General features: G+C 44.5%; 1 non-coding gene across 1 annotated transcript; it reads left to right on the top strand.

Annotated features, from left to right (window-relative positions):
* Window positions 1-6,835: 6,835 nt before the first annotated feature.
* On the top strand, window positions 6,836-6,942 carry LOC111767064 (U6 spliceosomal RNA). The gene has a single exon (XR_002798964.1). It is a non-coding gene; the product is annotated as a U6 spliceosomal RNA (small nuclear RNA).
* The last annotated feature ends 391 nt before the right edge of the window (window positions 6,943-7,333 follow it).

Below are 7,333 nucleotides of genomic sequence, written 5' to 3'. Positions count from 1 at the left end.
ACATATTTACAAATGCACTATTTAAATTATTTTACAAGGTACCCAAATGAGGAGAGGCAGTCAGAAAAGCCAGTTAAAAATGGGTGAAAGCTTAAACCAAATAATAAGTCTAAAATGCTACAAAACTGTTTTTAAAAATTTAGAAAAGAGAATCATCTCTTTGCAATATCATTTTTGTTTATAGGAGAATGGTGTTCTTGGTTTAATCCGTATTTCCCTGGGTCCCTGAATGACCGTGTGGAGTAGATTCCCCTCTGGCCAGCTGCATGGTGTGTGATCTGACTAGAACTAAAGCTTTATGGTGCTAGTCCACTTAGTCTGGAGCTGTTTGTTACAGCAGATAACAGATGAATGCAGTAAAGGGCATTTCCAGTAATGGCAGAGCACTGCAATCTTCTTAGACCCTCAGATCATACCACACAGGCCCTGCCCTACCTGGCCTGCAGGAAGCCAACCTCGATTTCTTAAGACCTAAGCCCCATGATTTGAAAACCCAAGTAACTTCGCAGAATCTCAACAGTCTTATTTCACTCGCCTGTATCTGTCTCCCACCTATACCCAGCCTTACCTGATTGCCCTTTTTTAAATAAATAATTTCAAACTTACAGGACAGTTGCAAAAATGATTCCATTGTCTTTTAGAATATTCTTTTTTCCTCTTTCCCTCTCTCCCAGTTTATAGAAGTAGAATTGAAATGCTCAAAGGGTAAAATAGGCCAATGATTCTTTGGCTATGTCAGCACAAATTGGGGTGGAGAATTTGAACACTTAGAATTTTTTTTCTTTCTGAATCTTCCTTTTGGCCTTAAGTACCATCCAGGTAATTAATGCCACAGTGGTATCTTTTCTCCTCTCTCTGGGTGACTAAATATTTGCACCTCAGCTCCTTCCTGCTCTTTGTGTATGTGTATAGAAATAATTTCAAAGCTCGGCTTAAGATCTGGCAGAGAAAAATATCCTTATCCCCTTGGAGAAGGTCATCCAATTCTGGAAAGGCTGCCTCAAGAAAGGACCATATACAGGTTTTATGAAAGCATGATTATTAAGTTTCACTTTTATTATCATGCAAATGCATCCATTTCCCCTCTTACCCCACCCAATCCCCTCCTACAGCCGGGAGTAAAATGACATCTGGGACGTTGGGAATTTAACCAGCCGGGCTGGAGGGCTGAACAATGTTTCCTCAGCCAGTGGTTCACAGGGCTCTCAGAGGGCCTGTGCCGGCAACTTACAGGTTTGTTCCCTTAAACAAGGTGCTGGCTTATCTCACACTTTCCAACTTCCCTTGCTTTCAAAGTTAAGTGTTTATCTCCTTGGGAATATGAATTGGTACAACCTTTTGGGAAAGCAATTTGGTAGCACGCATCAGGACCCTTAAAACGTTTTCATACTTGACCCTGCAATCCCACTTCTAGGGCTCTATCCGAAGAAAATAATCAGAGATGCGATCACAGATGTATGTGCAAGAATGCTTATCGCATCCTAATTTATAATAGCAAAATGCCTGGAAGCAGCCTAAATGCTGAATAATAAAGGTGGGAGGAAACTGCTACTTAATGGAATATTAGGCAGACTTTAAAAATAGTGATTTAAAAGAATATTTAATGACAAGGGAAAATGCTCACAATAAAACGTTAAGTGAAAAAAAAGGGTACAAAACAACAGATTCTAACTTTACTAAAAAACACTTTATTTATTTAGGTACACATACATACAAGGCAAGGAATAAATGCAGCAAAATGAAAACATTAATTATTTGATAGCAAAATTATAGGTGACTTATTTTCTTTGAATGTTTCTGTCTTTCGTGTGTGTATGTTTTAACTATTTGCTTGTATTAAAGTTATAATCAGATAAATATTTTTATGCTTTTACCTTATGTCTGTTAGGCCTACTTTGAAGACTGCGTTTTTTTAATTTTTAAAGAAGTTTTAGATTACAGAAAAGTTACATAAAAAATGTAGGGAATACCCATATACCCCACCTCTTTCCCCTCACACATTGTCCCCTATTAATAACATCTTACATTAGTGTGGCACATTTGTTACAATCGATGAACAAATACTGAAGCATTGCTATGAACCATGGTCTACAGTTTACATTATGGTTTACACTTTGCACCATACAATTTTATAGGTTTTGACAAAATGTATAATGACTTGTATATGTCATTAGGATATCATACAGGACAATTCCAGTGCCCTAAAAATGCCCCATATTCCACCTGTGCTTCCCTCCTCCTCCCCTTAGAACCCCTGGTAACCACTATCTTGATATCAGTGTTATAAATTCTTCTGTTACTACAATAATAATAAGTCTACTTTGGTCCATGGATATTAATCCCTCCTTATGTTTGTTCGTTCCGCAACCTTGAGGGTTTTGGGATGGTGATGCCCACTCTGCTTCCAACTGAGAGGGGCCTTAGACCTTATGGGAGAGATGGGTGGAACTGTTCTGCTTGCAGCTGTAGATACTCTTGGTTTTTGGGATGGGGGTTGTGAATACTGTTCCTAAGTTGGCTCATGAGCACATCTGGGAAAACACAGGAGCTCGTGAGCCCTGGGAATTACCATCAGGGTCAGCTACCAACACCTGTTCCCAAGGAAGGCTAAGGCAACAGCCAGGCACAGGAGATCTTAAGGAACTACCTATCCAAGAGATAGTTTGCATTTTAATAGGTGACGAAATGTTAAGCCAAAGGAATCCATCACTAGCTGTGAAATTGGAGACAACTAAAGAGCAAAAAATAAAGACCTGAGAGCAGGAAGAGTTTGGTTCTAACTTCAGGGCTGACATTTTCTAACTGCTTAGTATTAAACAAGTGATTGAAATCCTCTGGACTTTTGTCAGGGTTGCAGCGAGGATCTGAAAGAATGTTTGCCAGCACGTAGTAGTTGCTCAATAAATGGCGGTAGCTGTTAGCGTTAGTTTGTCAGACCACAAAGGCCAGGTGAGGAGAGTCTTGGGGGGGGTGTTGATTTCCGGTTACTTCTTTCCCACTGTGGTCCACCCACTTTCTTCTGAGAAGCTGCCCTGCCCACAATCCAGAAGCAACACACCCAAGCCCTGAGGCAAAAATCACCAAGGGGATAACACCTCCCAGAAAATACACGGGTGAGACATTTGGAGGCAAGCAGAACTTCCCCCAATTGTTCAAATGAAGCAAAATAAGCATTTAGGAAACTGACCTATTTACTGGGTCAAAACATCGAGAAAATACGTCTGTATGATGCTTCACTATCTCAAAGCACCTTATCTCGTAGGAGCAAACATCCCTGTGAAGTAACGTGGGCTTTTCTCCTGTATTAGTTATCTATGGCGACCTAGCAAATTACCATAAAATTGAGTGGTTTGAATCAACACACATTTATCATTTCACAGTTTCTCTAGGTCAGAAATGCAGGCAGAGTTTAGCGAGGCTCAGGGCCCCTCTCCAACCGCGGTCAAGGTGTGGGCCAGAGACCCATTGTCCCAAGGCTGGGCTGGGCAGGATGGGCTCGCTTCGCGTTTGTCAGTAGGGCCCAGGGCCTTGTGGGTGTTGGACTGAGCACCTCAGTTCCTCCCTGGCCGTGGGCTGGAGGCCACCTCCAGGTCCTCGCTTTGTGGGCCTTCCCGTAGGGTAAGTCACTAGATGGCAGCTGGCTCCATCAGGGAGGACGAGGGAGGAGAGTGAGTGTCAGCAAGGCAGCAGCCACAGTCTTGTGTAACCTCATCTTGGAATTGCCACCCTATCACTTTTGCTGGGAAGCAAGTCACTAGGTCCCGCCCGGGCCCAGGGGAGGGGAAGACACTGGGGTGTGGACAGCAGAAGGCTGGGATCCCTGCGGTCATCTTCGCAGAGCTCCTATGTATATCCCATTTTTATAGGAGAAGGAAACAAGCCTCAGCGAGGGTAGGTGACTGTCCCTAAATCATCCCACGAGGGAGACTCACCGCAGGGTTGTTTGGATTGCAACGCCTGCGCCCTGTCCACTCTGTCACGCAAACCTCGACTCATCTGATTCCAGCAGAATCCCCAGGCACAAAGGCATGGGTGGTATAAATTATTGAGCTTTGATGACTGTTCTCTAATAAAAAGCATAAGCAATTCACAGTAATTTATGATAGTCTAGAAGGGGGGCACATTTTGGAGACAGAAAAACGTAGTGATCATTAGAAAAATATACAGAAGCTCCATTACCTACAAATGTCATTCATAATTTTTACAGAAGAGGGCCTGGAAAATAGTTCTTTAGGCCAACCAGGGTACACGGTGATGATTAATTCCAAGCTGTTCACGCATTTTATTATGCAAAATACTCCAGCGACTCAGCCAAGGAGAAAGTCCGGGCACCGCCCCAGTCCATTCACTCTGGACCCTCAATTTGCATGGCAATGTGGCACTTCCACAGAGATACAGGACAGTTTGGTTTTCCGTGGGGGAGGGGGAGACTCGGGTGTAGGTGTGGAGGCGGCTGGAGAGAGCTGTGCTACTGATTAGGGACACTGATTATTTTAACACCATTTGTGATGGTAAAACAATGGTGTTACCTTCGTTGAGTAAAAGGCTCAAAGCAAGAGAGAGAAGCAAACCCAGGGATCAATTCCAGGTACCTTCCAGCGATGACGGAAGCTGAATTCTGCATGCCCAAAGCGTGGCTATCTTGGCACGACTGGAGGGAGCTCCTTCCTGGGAGAGCAATGCAAGCGAAAGGAGCATGACTCTGGGAACCAGATGGAGTTCCTCTGTTTGGGGATTTTAAAAGAACGGTCAACACATGGTACCCAGAAAGTGATCAATGCTAGTCTTTCCCACTTAATAGTACTTGGGATCAAAACTCTGTCAAATAAACAAACAACCTCAGCTCTGGGTGGCAGGTTTACGGGGAATGCAGCCCTAGATGGTCTGGGACAGCCCTTGGGGAGGAAAATCAGAGGAACAATTGGAGATCTCGAGATGGCTTGTCTGGGGAGGCGGGCGATGCTCCTGAATGATGCAGGAGAGTGAGGGCATCCCAGACCACAGCAAAGGGGGGCGAAGTCTCTCTGGGAAGGGCCCATTTTGAGAAACAGAGATGGAGACGGTGATGTTGGCAAAACTGGAATGCCTCCTCACCTACACACACGACCCTCCAAGCGCCTGAGGAAGGAAAGGGCCTCAGCTGGCTTTTTCTAGAAGAAGGAGAAAGTGGGAGGGAGTTTAACAGCAGGGACAGACTATACATTGAGGACGTTCCACTAGGCTCCCTTTGTTTATCCTGCTTCTGGCATCTGAGGATTCAGGAGCCCCATGTTTTTGGAGTGCGTATCTTCTACCCTTCTCCTCCACTGTGTGCTTTGTAGGCATCTGAGGGCAGTTCTGCTCTATTTTCCCTGTAACCTCATGATTGCCGTTAAGCAGTTAGGGTAGGTGTTATCATCCTTATTTGACAGGGGAGAAAAACCACGGCTTAGAGAAGCTCAGTGCATTGGTGAATTAGGAGCAGGCGGGTGGCCCAGGGATAAGGCCCCATGACTTCTGGTTCAGAGCCTTCCCATTTCACCAAAATGCCTGGGAAAGTCAAAGCTGATTTGAAGGGAGTGGCAGAGAGAAAGGAAGCTTATTTATTTTAGGGATTTTGGTGAGAAGCCAAGAAGCTTTCTTGGTGACAATTTATGCTGATGGATGGACAGGAAGGGAAAAGGTGTCCAAGGAGGCCTTTAGACCAGACTTTGCCCCTCTGGAAGTTGTCTGATTAATTTGAACTCCAGTTCTGTGAAGCAAACAGCTCTGTTAGTTTCGAGACAGGAGAGGACACACATTGCTAAAAAGAGTACAAGCTATACTGGAAAGATCACTAAATTTGGGGTCCTGCGTTTTTTTCAGTCCTAGTTCTGTTACCGACATCAATCTCTCGAGTTCTTGTTTTGCTCGCTTGTAAAATGTGGACTCTATTATCTCTAACACCTTCTAGTTCCTGGAATCTATGAGTTTATGCCTGTAGAGGACAACTCAGTGTGGTCTACTTTTTAGGGGGAAGTTGAAGCCAGGCAGAAACGAAGCCGACTTCCATTCCATTCCTTGGTTCCATAGTCTAGGAACTCCAGCTTCTCCTTCTGGAATTTCCAAGTTCTGGGTGTCCCTGCTTGTGAAACACAGTGACCTTTGTTATGAGAAAAAACTGGTTTCTTCCTAGTTACCTCTTTCCTGTGTCACTCCCGGGATATGAAGCCACCCAAGAGTTCCTATTCATTGTGCTCACGTCTGTGTTGGACTCTGCGCCATTCCTCGCCTGGGTTCTTTTTGAGTTCTCCTACTCTGCTTTCAGCCTCCCTTGCTCCTGGTTGCAGCCACGTTTCCACAGAGAAGCAGTTATTTGACCATTACTCAGGAATTGCAGGGAAATAGAAAAGCGTTTCCCTGTTCAACAGGAGGTTAAAACATAATGGGGGGGAAGCAGACTTGGCCCAATGGATAGGGCGTCTGTCTACCACAGGGGAGGTCCGCGGTTCAAACCCCGGGCCTCCTTGACCCGTGCGGAGCTGGCCCATGTGCAGTGCAGTGTGCAAGGAGTGCCCTGCCACCCAGGGGTATGCCCGCATAGGGGAGCCCCACGCGCAGGGAGTGCATCCCGTAAGGAGAGCCGCCCAGCGTGAAAGAAAGTTCAGCCCGCCCAGGAATGGCACTGCATACACAGAGAGCTGATGCAGCAAGATGACGCAACAAAGGCACAGATTCCCGTGCTGCTGACAACAACAGAGGTGGACAAAGAAGAACATGCAGCAAATGGACACAGAGAACAGACAACTGGGGCGGGGAGGAGGGGAGGAAAGGGAGAGAAAAAAAAATCTTTAAAAAAACCCCAACATAATGGGGAGTACTCTCTTTGGTAGCACATATACTAATTTTGGAACCATACAGAGATGATTAGCATGGCCCCTGAGCAAGGATGACACACAACTTTGTGAAGCATTCCATATTTAAGAAAAAACAACAACAAACATAATGGGAAGAGAAATTGATCAACGGATTCAATGCAAATACCATAAAAATCCCAGCACCCATTTTGTAGAAATTGGCAAGCTGGTTCTAAAACTTTTACGGAAATGCAAGGACCTAGAATAGCCAAAACAATTTTGAAAAAGAAGAGTAAAGTTGGAGGACTTATCTTATACTACTCGATTTCAAGACTTAATGTAAAGTTACAAGAATGAAGACATTGTGATAATGATGTTAGATAGACATGTAGATCAATAGCACAGAATAGTCTATAGATAGACCCACATGCATACGTTTAACTAATTTTCAGCAAAGATGCAGAGGCAATTCAATGGGGAAAAGATAATTTTTTCATCAAATGGGCCAGAGCAATTGA

The sequence above is a fragment of the Dasypus novemcinctus genome, chromosome 17, assembly GCF_030445035.2.
Source record: "Dasypus novemcinctus isolate mDasNov1 chromosome 17, mDasNov1.1.hap2, whole genome shotgun sequence".
NCBI lineage: Eukaryota > Metazoa > Chordata > Mammalia > Cingulata > Dasypodidae > Dasypus > Dasypus novemcinctus.
Note: the sequence above shows the minus strand (reverse complement) of the source record. Positions and strands in the feature narration are given on the sequence as shown.